Raw genomic sequence first — 15,656 nt, 5'->3', positions numbered from 1 at the left:
GTGTAGATGAGTGAGTGGAGGTGTGTAACCTGAAGGAAGTTTCAAACCGGCTTGGAAGTACCAACGAAAACAATTTTAATCAATAGGTCTCCCAATCTGATTAAAAAAAACAAAGGTGCATGTCTGAGGGTATGTCTCAGGTAAGGCGCTCTATTGTGTGGTCATCATGTTTCTCGCCTAGTAGTCAATCAATCTGTTGGCGATTCAGGACCTTATAAAATCAAATCTATCTACACATGGGTGACTATATGGTGTAATCTACCTCTTTAAACCAGCCTAATACATTCTATGTGTAGTACCTGATAGAAAATGACGAACCCCAGTCAGGTTTCTCATTTTACTTCATCAATACCCGGCAGGTCTCACACAAGGAATTTCCCTATGTAGTTTGTTGAATCAGCAACAGGCTCTCTGACCTACCCACTTCTGCCGGGATCACCCAATTGCTACAGCATCTCTTAATCTAGAACTACTCATACCACAACTCAACCATTCACATCATTCAGCTACTCACAATACAACTCAGCAGCTTCTGCCACACAGTTACGCCAGAACCCACCCATAAGAAAAATCCTGGCATCATTCTCAAAGACTCATCATCAGCATTTTATAACATGATATCTGACTACGCCAAATGTCATACCTCACAAGATAACTCAATACTTCCCACTCTATACACTACTCATGTACTTATTATGCCATGTGCAACATCGCTCCCACATACACCAACAGCATGCGTACTATGCCACTGTCTCTGGGTTGTGTGCTGCTTGATGGTTGTTTGTACTGTGCTGCGTGGAGCCTTTGCATCCGGGGTGTATGGTACCTGGGTGGTTTCTGGTGGTACTTTGCTATGTGGCAACTGAGACAATAACCAAGTTACTTTATGCCGGGCACAGCCAATCTGTGTTGGGGTACTGCTTGTTGAGTTCATCTCTTGGTGGCGTGGTGCTGTAGTGCTCATACTTTCTTTTCTTAGTTTTAGTCATAGCATTCACCTGTGCCCTTATGCGTGCCATATTGTGCAACTATGCTGTGCACAGCATACAGGATTATAAGTAGAAAATGCATTCACCTAAAAAAGCCTGCACCAATTGACTTTGCCAATAACTGTTTCTTTTTTTGTAGCTGTTATGTTTGTCTAATTCAGTTAACCAGTAAACAGCCAGTTCTGTTGGTGCACAGCAACTTTCTTTATGAGTGTTTTTTTAAGTAGCAAAGGTCATGTTTATATGCCTGTTTTATTTTGGAAGCGAATTGTATGCTTTATGGATTTCTAAAATAGTAGGGTGTGTTTATAAGCGCTGCCTACTGTCTCCTAATTCATGGTTGATGTAAAATCTTATGAGAATAGTTGGGCTTTTCACTGTTCTAGGTTTGTAGACTGCTCTAGTGGGCTTACTTAATTTTGAGAAAAGCATTCTGATTTTTTTTTTATTGGCCTAAGATTGATACTTTATTGATCGCATCACAGTGCTGTTCCATTAAGCTGTGAATATGGTTTTCAGAAATTCATAATGTCCTACAAAGCCTCTAGAAGCGACAGCATGATTTTGAGTCATGGGTAAAAAAAAAACAAGTCATAAAAGTGGCACAGAAATAATTCTCAAGTCTCTTTTGAAAAGGTCTGTTCTTGTAATTATCATAAGGTGCGTCTTAGACAGATGCAAGCACGGTAAATGATGCTTCTTTACTATTGCACAAATTCATACGTGGTAAACCAGGAATGTCGGCAGAAGCCCAAGTATGTGTACCAACCTGGTAGTAAATGGACTGACGAGTCTCATTCCTTATGAGAAGAAATCAGACAATAAGGACTCCCCTAAGCCGATCAAAGAACCTTGAAGAGAAGAGCGAGCACAGAGTCACTTCACTCTGACAAACATAAAAGTGGTAGCAAGGTTCTGTGACTTTACCGCTGCCAAATACATCAGGCAGACATGAAATGTAGATCAAGCTCTGGCAAAGAACAATAGTTCTGGCTTTTACTGGTGCAATGGTTGTTTTTTAATGCAAGCCAAGCACTCAAATTGCTTCGTGTCACTAAAACACTTCCATCAACTGTAAATAGAATACGTAAAATAAATCACTATCAACCTGAGCACCCAAAATGTAGGCAAAGTAAATATCTAGTATTTAAAGTTAATATAAAAATATACAAAGTAAAGCACATGTCAAACTAAATTTGGCTTTGGAGAGAAAATAGCCCTTTTTAGGTTTTGCCTGGGGCACGGAGCTCCTAGCTCCGCCCCCAGGAGAAATCTTTAGTTTTGCAGTATGGGGGACTTGAATCCGCCCTCTGTTTCATTGGCTAGCTCCATAAATGGAGGCTAGCCATTGGAACAGAGATCTGTCCGTCATTCACGGACCAGATTCGTGGGCGTTCCCGCGATTTTTTCCCTGGGCGTTCCCTCTGTGTAGTCATGCGGCGGTGGGCGGAGTTGTTTTTTTTTTTTGTCTCGGCATCCAGCTCATTCCGCGGCCGACCGCCGCCGCCGGAGGAAGTCCAGTTCCAGGTGAGTGCTTTTGATTCCGCCCACCCACCTCCCGCTGTCCGTGTGCCCCTTCCCGCCCCCCTCCCGCTGTCCATTTGCCCGTTACCGCCCCCTCCGCTGTCCGTGTCTTTCCCGCCCCCCTCCCGCTGTGCGTGTGCTTTCCCGCCCCCCTCCCGCTGTCCGTGCCTTTCCTTGTTTTATTCGTTATTAGTAAAGACGTTCCTGTAGAGTCGGGCCCGACAATTCCTACAGTACTGTCTTCCACAGCTTAAAGACATCCACAAAATTCGAAAGTGTTCACAAACATTTATAGCACTGTTTCACCATCCCTCAATTGCTAATATGTTGCACAACAAAACATCACGATTCCGTGCTTTGCTAATTCAATTTCTAATAAAGTTAAAGATAAATAAAGCTTCTTTGACATAATGATTGGACAGAAACTAAAACGTCAAAATCTCACGGTGACCATCGTACCCTTAAGGATCTTCGACATTTGGCAGATTTTGACTGAAACTAAATAATAAACGTCCCCCGTGTAAGATGTCCGCCGCAAGTGTCAAGGTTTTCAGGACTCCTAAATAAACGCATTTACAGCGCTTACGAAGGACACCGTTCGAAAATGGCCGTCAAGAGGCGCGGCTTCCTGAAGCAGTCATCTCGCAGCCAATCCGTGGCCTCCTTATTTGAAGTTCACAATCTAAACACTGGAACCCGCGAAATCTTCTTTTCGCGCCATTCCTTCTCCCACCAGCATTCAACAGTACTGTGCAGCGGACCCTGGTCCCTCGCCTGGAGATCTATTGGAATTATCGGCCTTTGCGGAGATGGTACCGGCCGCTCGTCACTAGGGGCAAGGGCTCCCAGTGGAATTTGAAGTTTCACCAGTTCTGGCTTTGGCGGACGATCCACACCAAAAGCTTTCCAGGTCAGTCTGCAAGAGAGCCGCTGCTCCATGTCACTGCCTTATCAAGGGTAAGCACTTACTTGCACGGACTAAGCATTTTACTGTCCTTTCTACGTCATGGCAATGTGACGGCTTTGATCTTTGTGCTGCGCATAACACCCGGTTCTTTGTAAGCTTGCTTGGCAACCTAGAAGTGGAAAGTTTCTAGCTGTTCCAGTCGCGACAACTGTCAAATTTTACGAGAGACAGACCTGGCGTAATGAAGTGAATCTGTCAAATGACTTTGCTAGTCAGACTTTGAATGTTGTGACTTGGTCGCCCTGCGGGCAGTTCATTGTCGCTGGCTCTGCTGATGGCTGCATTATTGTGTGGAATGTGCTAACAAAACAGTGCATTGAGAAAGTGAAGCATGAGAAAGGTTACTCAATCTGTTGCTTGGCCTGGCACCCCAAAGGGGGTCAAATAGCCTACACAGACACTGAGGGAAATTTGGGATTACTGGACAATGTTGGTATGGAATTCTGTTGGGGTGATTCGTTGTTACAATGATGAGCAAGATAATGCCATAGATGTTGAGTTTCATGATACCTCTGTTCACCACGCCATGCACTTAACGAACACACTCAGTCATACAATCGCAGATATGTCTCAAGAAGCTGTTGTGCTTGCATGTATCAGTACAGAAGAGCTACAAAGCAAGCTTCAGTGTCTTCATTTCAGCTCCTGGGATACAAACAAAGAGTGGACAGTGGACATGCCCAAGAGCGAAGACATCCTGGCTGTTTGTCTTGGGCAAGGATGGGTTGCCTGTGGCACAAGTTCGTTGTTGCTTCGAGTGTTTACAATTGGGGGAGTTCAGACGGAAATTTTCAGCCTGCTTGGTCCTGTGGTTTCGATGGCTTGGCATGGAGAGCAACTTATGATAGTCTATCACAGAGGAGTCGGTTTTGATGGTGACCAGTGCCTTGGAGTGCAGCTGGTTGAGCTGGGGAAGAAAAAGAGTCAGGTGTTACACGGCGACCCCCTTCCTCTTGGAAGGAAAGCCTCTCTAACTTGGGTAGGATTTTCAGCAGAAGGTACCCCTTGCTATGTGGACTCTGATGGCATTGTGCAGATGTTGAATCGTGGACTTGGTAACACCTGGTCCCCTGTTTGTGATCTGAGAGACTACTGCAAAGGAAAGTCTGATCATTTCTGGGTGGTTGGAATACATGAAAACCCACAGCAACTCCGGTGTATTCCTTGTATAGGAGCTAGATTCCCTCCTACACTCCCACGGCCTGCTGTTGGAGTGTTGGCGTTCAAACTTCCATATTGCCAAATAACAACAGAGAAGGGACAGATGGAGGAGCAGTACTGGAGCTCTGTAATATTCAACCACTACATAGACTACTTGTCTCAAAATGATTACGAGTGCGATGAAAGTGTGAAAGCCCAGACACTGAAAGAGCAACAAGAGCTTCTAATGAAAACGTTTGCTCTTTCTTGTAAGCTTGAGCGTGAGTTTCGATGTATGGAGCTTGCTGAGTTGATGGCTCCAAATGTTGTGAATTTAGCAATCCAGTATGCTTCCCGCTCTAAAAAGCTCCTGTTGGCCCAGCGACTAAGTGAGCTTGCCCTGGAGAAGGCAGCTGAGTTAGCAGCTGCTCAGGAACAAGTCCAGGAAGAGGAACAGGAGGAAGACTTTCGGAGCAGGTTGAATGCTGGGTATAGCAGGACCCGTACAGAATGGAATGAGCCTTTGGTTAGGAACGAGAGAGATGAGCAAGATATGGAAGACCCTGATGAAGCAGAAACTGTGGACGATGAAATGTTAGAGAGAACGGCTGAATTGCAAAAACAAAGACTTAATCCTTTCAGGAAAAGTTCTGAAGAGTCCACGCCCAAAAATGAGGGTACATTAATATCCAACAGCCAGGGTAGAGTTAATCCTTTCAAGGTAGCTTCAAAGCCAAGAAGTCTTGCAATCAAGGGGGGTGCTGTCCGTTCTGCCAACATTCTAGACAACATAAACACATTTTCTAAGAAACAAGTAACCCCTAGTAGTCTGGGTCAGAGCAAACAGAAATCTGTTGAGATTAAACCATTGATCCCGAAGCCAAAGTAGCAGGCACAAGCTACGTTATTCCACATGATCACTCCTAAAGCTGACAGTAAAAAAGCAGAGGAAAAGGAAAGAAAAGATGAGAATGTATTGCCTGAAACACCAGTAGTTCCCGCTGCAAAATCCAAGACCGGTTTCCAGCTCTGGTTGGACAACAACCAAGCAAGCATTCTAGCAGATAGCCCTGAGTTAGAGGAATCAGAAGTGATCAAGGAGGGCATGACCCGCTTCCGAATGCTCTCACCTCAAGATAGGATGCTGTGGACTGAGAAGGCAAAAGGGAACTCTTCTGCGGATGCCATTGACCTAGCTGATGCCAGAAGAGAAAACGCCCAGCAGATGAGGATGAAGGGCGAAAGCAGAGCCAAGCTGCAGAGAATGATGACACTAACTCATCCAAAAAGCGCAAGCCTTTTGACCAGGCGACAAATAAACTGTCCGCGTTTGCTTTCAAGAAAGACTAAAACAAATGCCTTATTACCATATGAAAGGTCTGCCATCTGGTCCAAACCTAAAAAAGAAATTCCAGACTTTCTAGAGGGAATGCACCAAAAGAACAAATTGATATTTTTTCTGGTTCGGTAAAAATGTTGATATAATATTTTAAATAAGTTAATATGCACAGAAATATTTCAAGCCACTTATTTTTTGCAGTGAATCGTTTTGTTAAATAAACATTCTTGGTTTTATAGAAACACTTTGAACCAAATTACCTGCAGCAAGACAGTTTGTGCTTTTCCTCCACCCTCTTAAGGGGCCATTGGCACCCCTCCATTGCTGCCTTCTCTTACTCGCTGTTTTTCAGGTTGTTGAGAGATGAGTGTTGCTTGTTGGTGGAAGGTGGTTGTAGGTTCTTTTGGTAGTAGAACTGCTGCATGTCACCAGCCGATTGATCACAGGGAGATGGGTATGTTCATTTTCCAGTCCGCATATGTGTGTGTGTGTGCATTTGTCTTGGTTACCTACTAATCATGATTCATACCTCGCCCGTTCTTCTGTATCTATTCCCTGATCAGACACCCAATTCTTGCTTTAATGGCCGTTGGCTCCCCACCCCATCCTGGATTTGTAAATCCGTGCAGAAGCCTATCTGCACCTGTGTGCTGACCCTATACCTACTTGTGAATGCACTTGCCCTCCATGGGAAGATACCCATCTGCCTTTTTTTGCTAATTTCCTACTATCTCCCCCCTTCTTTGTACAAACACTTATCCACGTATTTTTGCACGAGGCGCCCGTTTTTTACTTGCATATCTCTGCAAACGCAGAATTTGTTTCCCATCTTAATTTTCTCACCCCATCCTAAAGCCCCCCCCCCCCCACATATGGAGATGCAGATCTCTATAGATCTCTATTGTTTCTGCAGTTATCTGTGCCTCACTGCTTCAGCCCCAGCTTCTAGCACTTGCATTTAAAGATTACATTTGAACCGGCACGTTTTTAGGGCATTGAATGACACTCATCACGAAATTACAAAATGTCTTCTTTTTTTTCAATTTAATTTATATTATCAGACTCATTGTAATTGGAAAGTGGCACAGCACACTTTGTATGTGGGTTCGTGGGCTAACCTAAAATGCTTCTTTGCCACTTGAAATGTGTCGCAGAATAGAGAGGGTGGAAAAAGATGCCGGGAGACCAGTTTTAATTTATAGCTGTTAAAGTTGGAAAAGAGACAACAGTTTTACCTGGGTAAAATAAAATTACCTTGATTTTGGAGATTTTTTGTTATCGGCAATTCAGTGTCCCAAACATGTTGGGTGCAGCTTCTATTTCAAAGCGTTTTAGGAGTTTGCCATCCGTAGTACTTATTTGTCTGTTTGTGTAGATTTGGTTTTAAGACAGAGTACTAAAGAAAGGTTTGAAACTGAAGATGATGGTAAAGGATGATATATATATATATATATATATATATATATATATATATATATATATATCGAAGACAGTCCTGTCCGCTATCAACGCGGACTTCAACAGGCGCAGACCTCTTTTCCCCACAACAATTCAAAGTCTCAGTAAGACGCCATCACACAAATCGTGTCAGCAGTGGAAAGAATTTATTTTGCAATCATGGAGCAAGTGCTCTCCTCGACGCGTTTCGCTCGGCGGACGGAGCTTGGTCACACACATTTATATATATATATTTTTTACTGAAAACATGTGATAGCTGAATTGATACAGAAAGTTATCTTAACCCAATGTAATTGCATAATCAAACTTGGAGAAATTGTGGTCACTCATAGAGAGTACAGTTTCTCATAAACTTAACAAGATGTCTAAGTAACCAAATAAAAAGATTTGGGGTTCAAACTGTGCCATGACGGGTGTGAGTCGCTCGTCCACTCATTTTTGTTTTCTTCGTGTTGTACATTTAGTCCATTGTTCCTTGTAATTAACTTTTCCCATTACAGACAAAGTTAATTAAAATTTAGGACTGAAAGAAATTCTTGGACTTGTTCTGGGCCAAAGTAAGCTTTACTTGCAAACGTGTACAAATATATGAAAACGTGGTGCCTAGCCAGAGGTGACCTATCAGAGGAGGCTGGTTTCATGTGCTTTCACCAGTGTACATCATTGCAGCCCCTTTCACACTTGTTTGTTGCCTGTACAATCCCTTGTACACCTGATGTTACACAAAGAGCTTCTCCCACCCAAACCTACCCATTATCTACACACTCCCTCTCAGACTTCTTGCGGGGGGCTCTGTGTGGGTGTGTGGGGGGGCTCTGTGTGGGTGTGTGGGGGGCTCTGTGTGGGTGTGTGGGGAGGCTCGCAGTGTGTGTGTGAGGGCTCTGTGTGGATCTGTGTGTGGGGGGGCCTGTGTGTGTGTGGGGGGGCCCTGTGTGTGTGGGGGGGCTCTGTGTGGAGGGGCTCTGTGTGGGGGGCTCTCTGTGGGTGTGTGGCATTTGCGAGAGATTAAGCTATTGGCATTGTAAATGACAATGCCATTTATTTATGGGTTTTCAAAACTAACATATAAATAAAAAAATTGTCATTTACAATGCCAATAGCTCTAACTTTTCCAAAGGCGAAACCGTTGCATTGTAAATGCTTGTTGGCAGATGTGAGCAAAGTGAAGAACTGTCTTCAAAGTGAAATGAGCCAGTGGGTTAAGTGGGCTAACCCATTTCCCGAAGCTTTATGTCGCAAGTGGGCAGATTCATCATGTGAAATGCAAATAAAATAGACCAATGAATGAAGCCTACTGACAAAGGTCCCTCACTATACAAATTTAATATATTGTTTTGAAGAAAAAAGTCCACAGCTCAATCTGTCTCTGAAGGCCAGACCTAAAATAAAAAGCCTGTCATTTAATGCCAACAAATTTCAGTTAAAGAAGGGATCAAAATCATAAGGAAAGCACGGTAAGAAAATGCAGATTCAAGATACAGCATGTTTGCTATGAAAACTTTACCAAAATTAGTAGTACTTTCAAAACACTTAATAGATGATTAAAAACATGAAACCATAATTCAAATACTCATACGGACTTGTGATCATTCTACAATTTTCTCTTTCTTTTAGTTGATTTATATATTTCTTAATATGCATTTGTAAGATCTGCATTATTGATTTAGGTACGGTAAACAATTGGTTTATTGGTTGAGGGGGTGGAATCGCCACACAGGCAACAACTACAATCCTTGTCAGGGTGAACCACCTAAGTCACTAAATTAATCTATGCTTATCCCTCTGATAGCTTGGAACAAAGCATTCAGACTTGATAAAGTGAAAACACAACACAAATAAACTCTCAAACCAATGGCCATGGTTCTCCTAGACGCCGAAAAGGCATTCGATCGGGTCACATGGGCATTTCTGTGGGGGATTCTGGAGCTGAAGGGATTTGGCCAGGGATTTATAAGATCAATCAGAGCCATGTATAGCGGACCAAAAGCCTTGATTCAGATAATGGGTAGGGAGTCAGGGGAGTTGCTGATAGGCAGGGGAAACCGGCAGGGATGCCCTTGCTCACCCATTTTATGTGCTTTATATATAAATACTCTTCTAGAAAAATAGCTCAGAAAAGACAAATTTAAACCAGTCTTTTCTAGGGGATATCAAACAAAAGTACTAGCCTATGCAGATGACGTGGCAATTATAACTACTGACCCCGGGTAAGCAATCAAAGAAATTACGCAGATATCAGGGATGTTCGGTAAAATATTAGGATACAGCTTGAACGAGGAAAAAACTATTGTGGTCTGCACGCAGAATCTGGATTATGAGGATGAGAGGCGAGCGGGCTCTGCAGTCTATCTAGGGGGACGGGTCATGGCAAATATGGATAACATTTTAAAAGCTAATTTTGACCCACTTATCACAACTGTAGGATTGGAGTTAAAAAGGATCGACGGCCTCCATTTGTCAATTATAGGAAGAGGAAACTTTTTGAAAATGAGCATTTTACCAACATTTTTGTATCTGTTTAGGTCAATTCCGGTAGCAATCGATGATAGTATGCTTAAAAACGTGAACTCAATGTTCTCAAATTTTATCTGGCAGTATGGTAAGATAAGGAGGTCCTTGAAATTAATGGCATTGACGCAAGAGCGAGGGGGGCTGGCGATCCAGAATATTGCATTATATTACTGAGCAGCCTTCTTGCATCAAATATCATACTTATTGAGGATGGGTGAAATGGGGAAAGAATCCCAACAGTATTCGAATTAGCAGTAGGAGAGGATGCAGTAGGATTACTTTTAAAACAAGTTGAGCACGGTTATTACAATAAAGTGAGGTTTAAGATCATTAGGAGCGCAAGGCATATATGGAAACAAATTTCCAAATGTATGGAAATTCCTCGTGTGACACAGTATACAGCCCTGTGGTATGGCTCAATTTTTTCAAAAGCTGCCTTTGATTTTGTTGGGCGGGAGTGGGAGGTTAAGGGTATAACTAACATCAGAGATTTTTTGGGGGGAAACCAACAGCCACAATTTTTGGATTTACAACATAGGTTAGGGATATAGCCTAATCCGTTTTTTAAATTCTTAAGGTTAAGAGCATATTAATGGCATATAGGCCAAGGGTAATGATTGAGAAAATTCCTTTGATGGAGTTAATTAAAAACAAGTTATGTAGAATAGGAGCGGTATATAAGCTCTTGTTGGCAAAAATGCAAGATGATCTGGAGAAAATAGAGATATCCTGGGCAGCAGAACTGAGTAATCCAGATCTAGACATCTATAGAACCCTGGAGTTGTCGGCAGAAACCTTCTTAGCCTTTAATTTAAAAGCACAGTTATACAAGATGGCATTTAATCTGTATTTTATACCGGCAAAGCTCTTTGCATGGGGAAAGCGGGAGGATGATCGGTGTCCTAGGTGTGGGGAAGGATCAGCCACATTAAAACATTTGTTTTTTGATTGTGATCAATTGACCCCTCTAAAATCTGGCATCCTGGGTTTTTAGAGAACCATATTTGGTAGGGGCTTTGATCTTACGCTCACACTGGTAATCCCGGGTCATGACAGCTCACTCAGCTGCAATAAGGAACAAGAATATTGTCTGTTTATAGGCACAGCAATATTCCGAATTATGTTGGCAGCACGATGGAAAGACAAGGAACCACCCACATTTCAGATGTGGCTAGCACGGTTGCTAGGAGTTTGGAAACAGGAGGCAGCTCTATGTACATGTAGAGGTAGGAATCCCAGAAAGCGGGGGGGGGGCAAAAAGTTGGGCCTGTATTGCAAGTTGGAGTGGGGATGTGGTGGGGCGGGGATAGACATAGGCTTATTGTATGTAACAGGAGGTTAGAAGTCTGTTTTAGGCCATGTATCCTTTATGTTGAATGAAAGTAGACACCATTGGCGAGTATTTTACATATTTCTTTTCTCTCTTAGTCATGAAGCTACGTAATGTGCATTGCATTATTGTAAATGCCAGGATTTGTTGTTTTGAAGTATGGTGCTAATTTATGTTTCTGTACCGCAAAGATGTCTTCTCTGGTGTGAAAAAAAAAGAAAACTCTCAAACTAACTTAGAAAAATAGCATACATTTTGATAAATAAAATTATCCCAGAATGTCAAAAAACCTTTCAGTTGATCTACAGATATTTAATTATAAAGTTCTTAGTGAAAATAACACTGAAAAGCACAAAGCGCCAATCTAGGTCATCTGATCCCACTAGACCAAGGAAAAGTCACAAGTTCAGGCCAACCGCAATGGAGCATGGGTAGGATACAGAGACCAGGTTAGTTCCGCTGAAGAGTTATACCTTGTAAGCAAATTTTGGCACAGAGCATTCTGTTCGCATTGGAGGAGGCCATGAGGAGGAGGTTGAGAATCACAGATGGTCGTCAATGTAGCATGAAGAGCAGGCCCGTCTGGCATGGACGGTCATTGCTGTAGCTTCGCTTTGGCAGTTGTTGTGAGCTGTTGCTGCTGCAGCACAAAGTGCAGGTCTCAAAATGCTTGTCTTCGCTGGCTGTCACTGTCAGCGCAAAGAGCAGGGCTCACCAGAGCTTTGCGCTGGTGGTCGTCGTGCACAACAGAGTCTTGCTGTGAACAGGCCCTTTTGTGGTCACAAGGAGCCCAAGTTTTAAGATTTTCATCTTTACCTTAGAAGGAATACCCTCTGATGTCAGTCAGGGGTCAAGGACTTGGGGAGTCACCTCTTGAGGATCGGGACTCAGTCCAGCAGAGGCAAATATGGCTCAGGCAGGTCCAATTGCAAGTTCCGGCAGGCTCAGTTGCAGCAGGTCAGCTGGGCAGTTGCAGGGAGGCCTCTGAAGCTTGATGTGCCCCTGCAGCTCCCACAGGAGGTAGACCACAGACCCTTGGAGTCACTCTGGTTAGTATGGGATTAAGGCAAGCATGTGCAATCTTTCTTCTCAGACAGCAAGGCTGTCCTACAAGCAGCTGTGAAATCCTTTGGTCGCAGGGCAGAGCCCTTGAAGTGTGCGTGGGGCTGGGTGCAGCTCCTCCCCAGTCATTCTGTCAAGATGGTCCATCCTCTCCATAGCTAAACCTCCTTTGTGTTACTGTCTGTAAGCAATACACAAACCCCAGCAGCAGAGCCTGTCACAGTCATGTAACTGAGGACACTGGCTGAAGGCACAAATGGATGGAACAAAAAAAGGTGAACTTTCTAAAAAGTGGCTTTTTCAGAACTTCAACTTAAAATCTGAGTTTGTCAATGAAGAGGATTTTAAGTTACAATTCATTTGAATGTAAACAGTATATGTCGACCTTTTCCCAACTTAAAGTTAGCTAGTATTAAATGTAATAAGCAGGCCCGGACTGGCCGTTGAGGGCACCGGGCAATTCCCCGGTGGGCCGCATGGTTGGGGGCCGGTTTTGGGCCCCTGGAGCCGTTTTTGTTACAGGGCCGTTATGCTGCAAAAACGGCCCCGTAACAAAAACGGCCGAAAACCGGCCCTGTCTCAGAGCGCGGTCGCACCTCTCCCCCCTCCCCTCTCCTCCCGGAGGGGGGAGGGGGCCGGCCGAGCACTTTGCCAGGGCCGGTTCTGGTTCCCAGTCCGGCCCTGGTAATAAGGAACCTGGTGTACGTCCGTGGGAGAGATAGTCCTTCAAACAGTGAAAAACGAGTTTTTCAATGCCAGGACATGTAAAATTTAATTACAGATGTCCAACGTTTTAAATACAATGCACCCTGCACTATGAGCCTTTAGGGCCTACCTTATGGGTGACTTTTAAGTATTAAGAAGGAGGGTTTATTCCTGGCAAAGGATTTATTTCACCAGGTCGAAATACATCCGGCAGTTTAAAACTGCACTCCAGAGAGAAGTTGCATATCTGAGGCATGCTTTTAATGGGTACTTTAATGGGTAGCACAATGAGTGCTTGAGGCCCACTAGCAGCATTTAATTTGAGGGCCTTTGTGTACATGATGTGCTATTTACTAGGGACTTACAAGTAAATGAAATGTGCCAATCAAGTGTAGGCCAATTTTACTGTGTTCGAGGGAGTAAGCACAAGCACTTTAGCTGTGGTGAGCAGTCCTAAAGCCAACAAAAGCAAATGCAGCACAACAGGAGGGGGCAGACAAAAGGTTTGGGGGAATATCACACCAAGGATGTCAGATCTAAAAGTTACTTTATCAACTTTATTTGCTTGCAACGTCATGGCCCCACAGTCAATTTGAGGTCCCATTTGCTGTGCAATATTATGAAAATGTATTATTGATTTTAACAATTATCAATATTTATTCAGAATGTCACATCTATGAACCGTGACATAATTACATCACACCAAAACAATGTAAAATAGTCACCATTTTAAACAAACAGGATACCTCTTTAATTGTAAAATGCTTGTTTAGTCATTTATCGTTATAGGTGAAGCAAGTTACAAAACCTAATATACATAGCTATGCAAAAAAAACCAATAAAATGGGCTAGCAATATAAAATCTGTAATGCAGCAACGCAAAAATGTGGTATGTTCACATGGTTACGGTGAATCGTGTTCTGTGAACCCAGTTAATAAACTCACGATATTTAGCAGCAGGATACATTTTAAGAAAGAACGATAGCTCATTTCTAAGCGTATTCATACACACAGTTGAAATCTGCAGCAGATTATTTCTCTTCTTCTGGCATTCCGGAGCGGTCGGAGTGAGTCATTCTTTTGAAGTGTAAATGCACTTTAAGAGGCATGCTAAATATTTCAAGCAGTTGGCGTGCACATGAAATCTCTCATTAGCTGTTGCTGCACTAATGCCGATAAGAAAGTACAGGGTGTCAGGATAGGGAAATGGTGAGATATTTGAGCCAAAGTGCCTGTTGTCTAAACAGTAGGTCTTGCTCTAGTCAGAACCTCTTATCTCTTCCCACCCTCCCATCTCCCCCTTGCACGCCCTTCTCCCGCCTCCCCGCACTGCTCCAGGAAAACATAGCTTAAGCCAGGGATGACTGTTTACTCTGGTATAAGAGCAATGTGTGCGTGCTAATCTCAGTGTTTTTAACAAGAGCCATCTGTGTGTCTTAATTATAATACATTTACTATTTTTTCTTCTGACAACATCTTGCATGAACTCTGTACATTTCATCCTCGGCATATCAGTCACACCTTGAAAAATTAATAAGGCAATTGTTCATGTAATCTCCTCCTTTCTGGTTTCTATTCATAGATATTGTTTGCATCGATGTGGCTGATGCCACCAACAAATGTGCATGCCTAAAGTACGGATTCAGATTGAAATTATATTAACTTTCTAAACAATAACTGAAGGCTCATGATTTTATAGCAGTCATTTACGTTTTGCGTGCCATAAGGTCATTTGTTTATTTGAATTAGTGTTTGTATTTGTGTGAGTATTCACAGCATATCTGGGGGTCATCTATGCATCATTCATGCTTAGTATCCTGAGCACTTTTTGTCTATCAATTCGTTTAGTTATATGTAAACTAATCACTACAGGATACCATCATCTTTCTTTTGCGATCCCTAAATATGTTTCAACTCCATTCAATAACATCTCCAACAGTCAATCAATCCGTAAATGTAGAGCACATCTAATCTCCTGCAAAGGTATGTAGGCGCTATGATCATGGGTTCAGTCGAAAAGCCAGGTCTTGAGTCTTTTCCTGAATTCGGCTAGAGAGGGTGCTGACCGAAGGTTTAGGGGAAAGGCTGTTCCAGGCCTTGGCAGTGAGGTAGGAGAAATAACGGCCTTTGCTGAACCTACGGTGGATGTGAGGTGTCTGTGGGAGTTCTGTATCATCTGGAGTCTCTTCATGAGTTGGAAAGTGATTCCTGCGTACAGTTCGTTGCTGTAGTCCAACTGGCTGGTGACTAGAGCTTGAGTGATGGTTTTCATTGTGCCGATGGAGAGCCAATCGAAGATCCTTCGGAGCATGCAGAGGGTGTGAAAGCAGGTGGCGGAGACTGTGTTGATCTGTTGTTTCATGGTGAGTTTGCTGTCTAGAAGGATGCTAGGTCATGGGTGTGGTCTGTCGGTGTAGGAGTGACTCCAAGGGCGATGGACCACCAGGTGTCATCCCACAGAGAGGAGTTGTTCCAAAAGATCAGCACTTCGGTCTTGTCAGTGTTGAACTTCAGACAGTTGGTCTTTATCCAGTCTGTGAAATTCGTCATGCAGTTGTGGAAGTTGGTCCTTATAGTCTGCTCAGATCAAGAGGATAAGCTAGATGATGGGGTAGCATATGATGTTGAGGT

At 43.3% G+C, this 15,656-nt stretch overlaps 1 protein-coding gene and 1 pseudogene across 1 annotated transcript in view; both read left to right on the top strand.

Annotated features, from left to right (window-relative positions):
* GABBR2 (gamma-aminobutyric acid type B receptor subunit 2) overlaps positions 1-15,656 on the top strand; it is a 1,712,046-nt gene that overhangs the window by 1,563,120 nt on the left and 133,270 nt on the right. The gene's annotated exons all lie outside the window — the stretch shown is intronic.
* LOC147722927 (WD repeat and HMG-box DNA-binding protein 1 pseudogene) lies at positions 3,908-5,970 on the top strand (annotated as a pseudogene).

The sequence above is a fragment of the Lissotriton vulgaris genome, chromosome 4_1, assembly GCF_964263255.1.
Source record: "Lissotriton vulgaris chromosome 4_1, aLisVul1.2, whole genome shotgun sequence".
In the NCBI taxonomy this organism is placed as follows: Eukaryota; Metazoa; Chordata; class Amphibia; order Caudata; family Salamandridae; genus Lissotriton; species Lissotriton vulgaris.
Note: the sequence above shows the minus strand (reverse complement) of the source record. Positions and strands in the feature narration are given on the sequence as shown.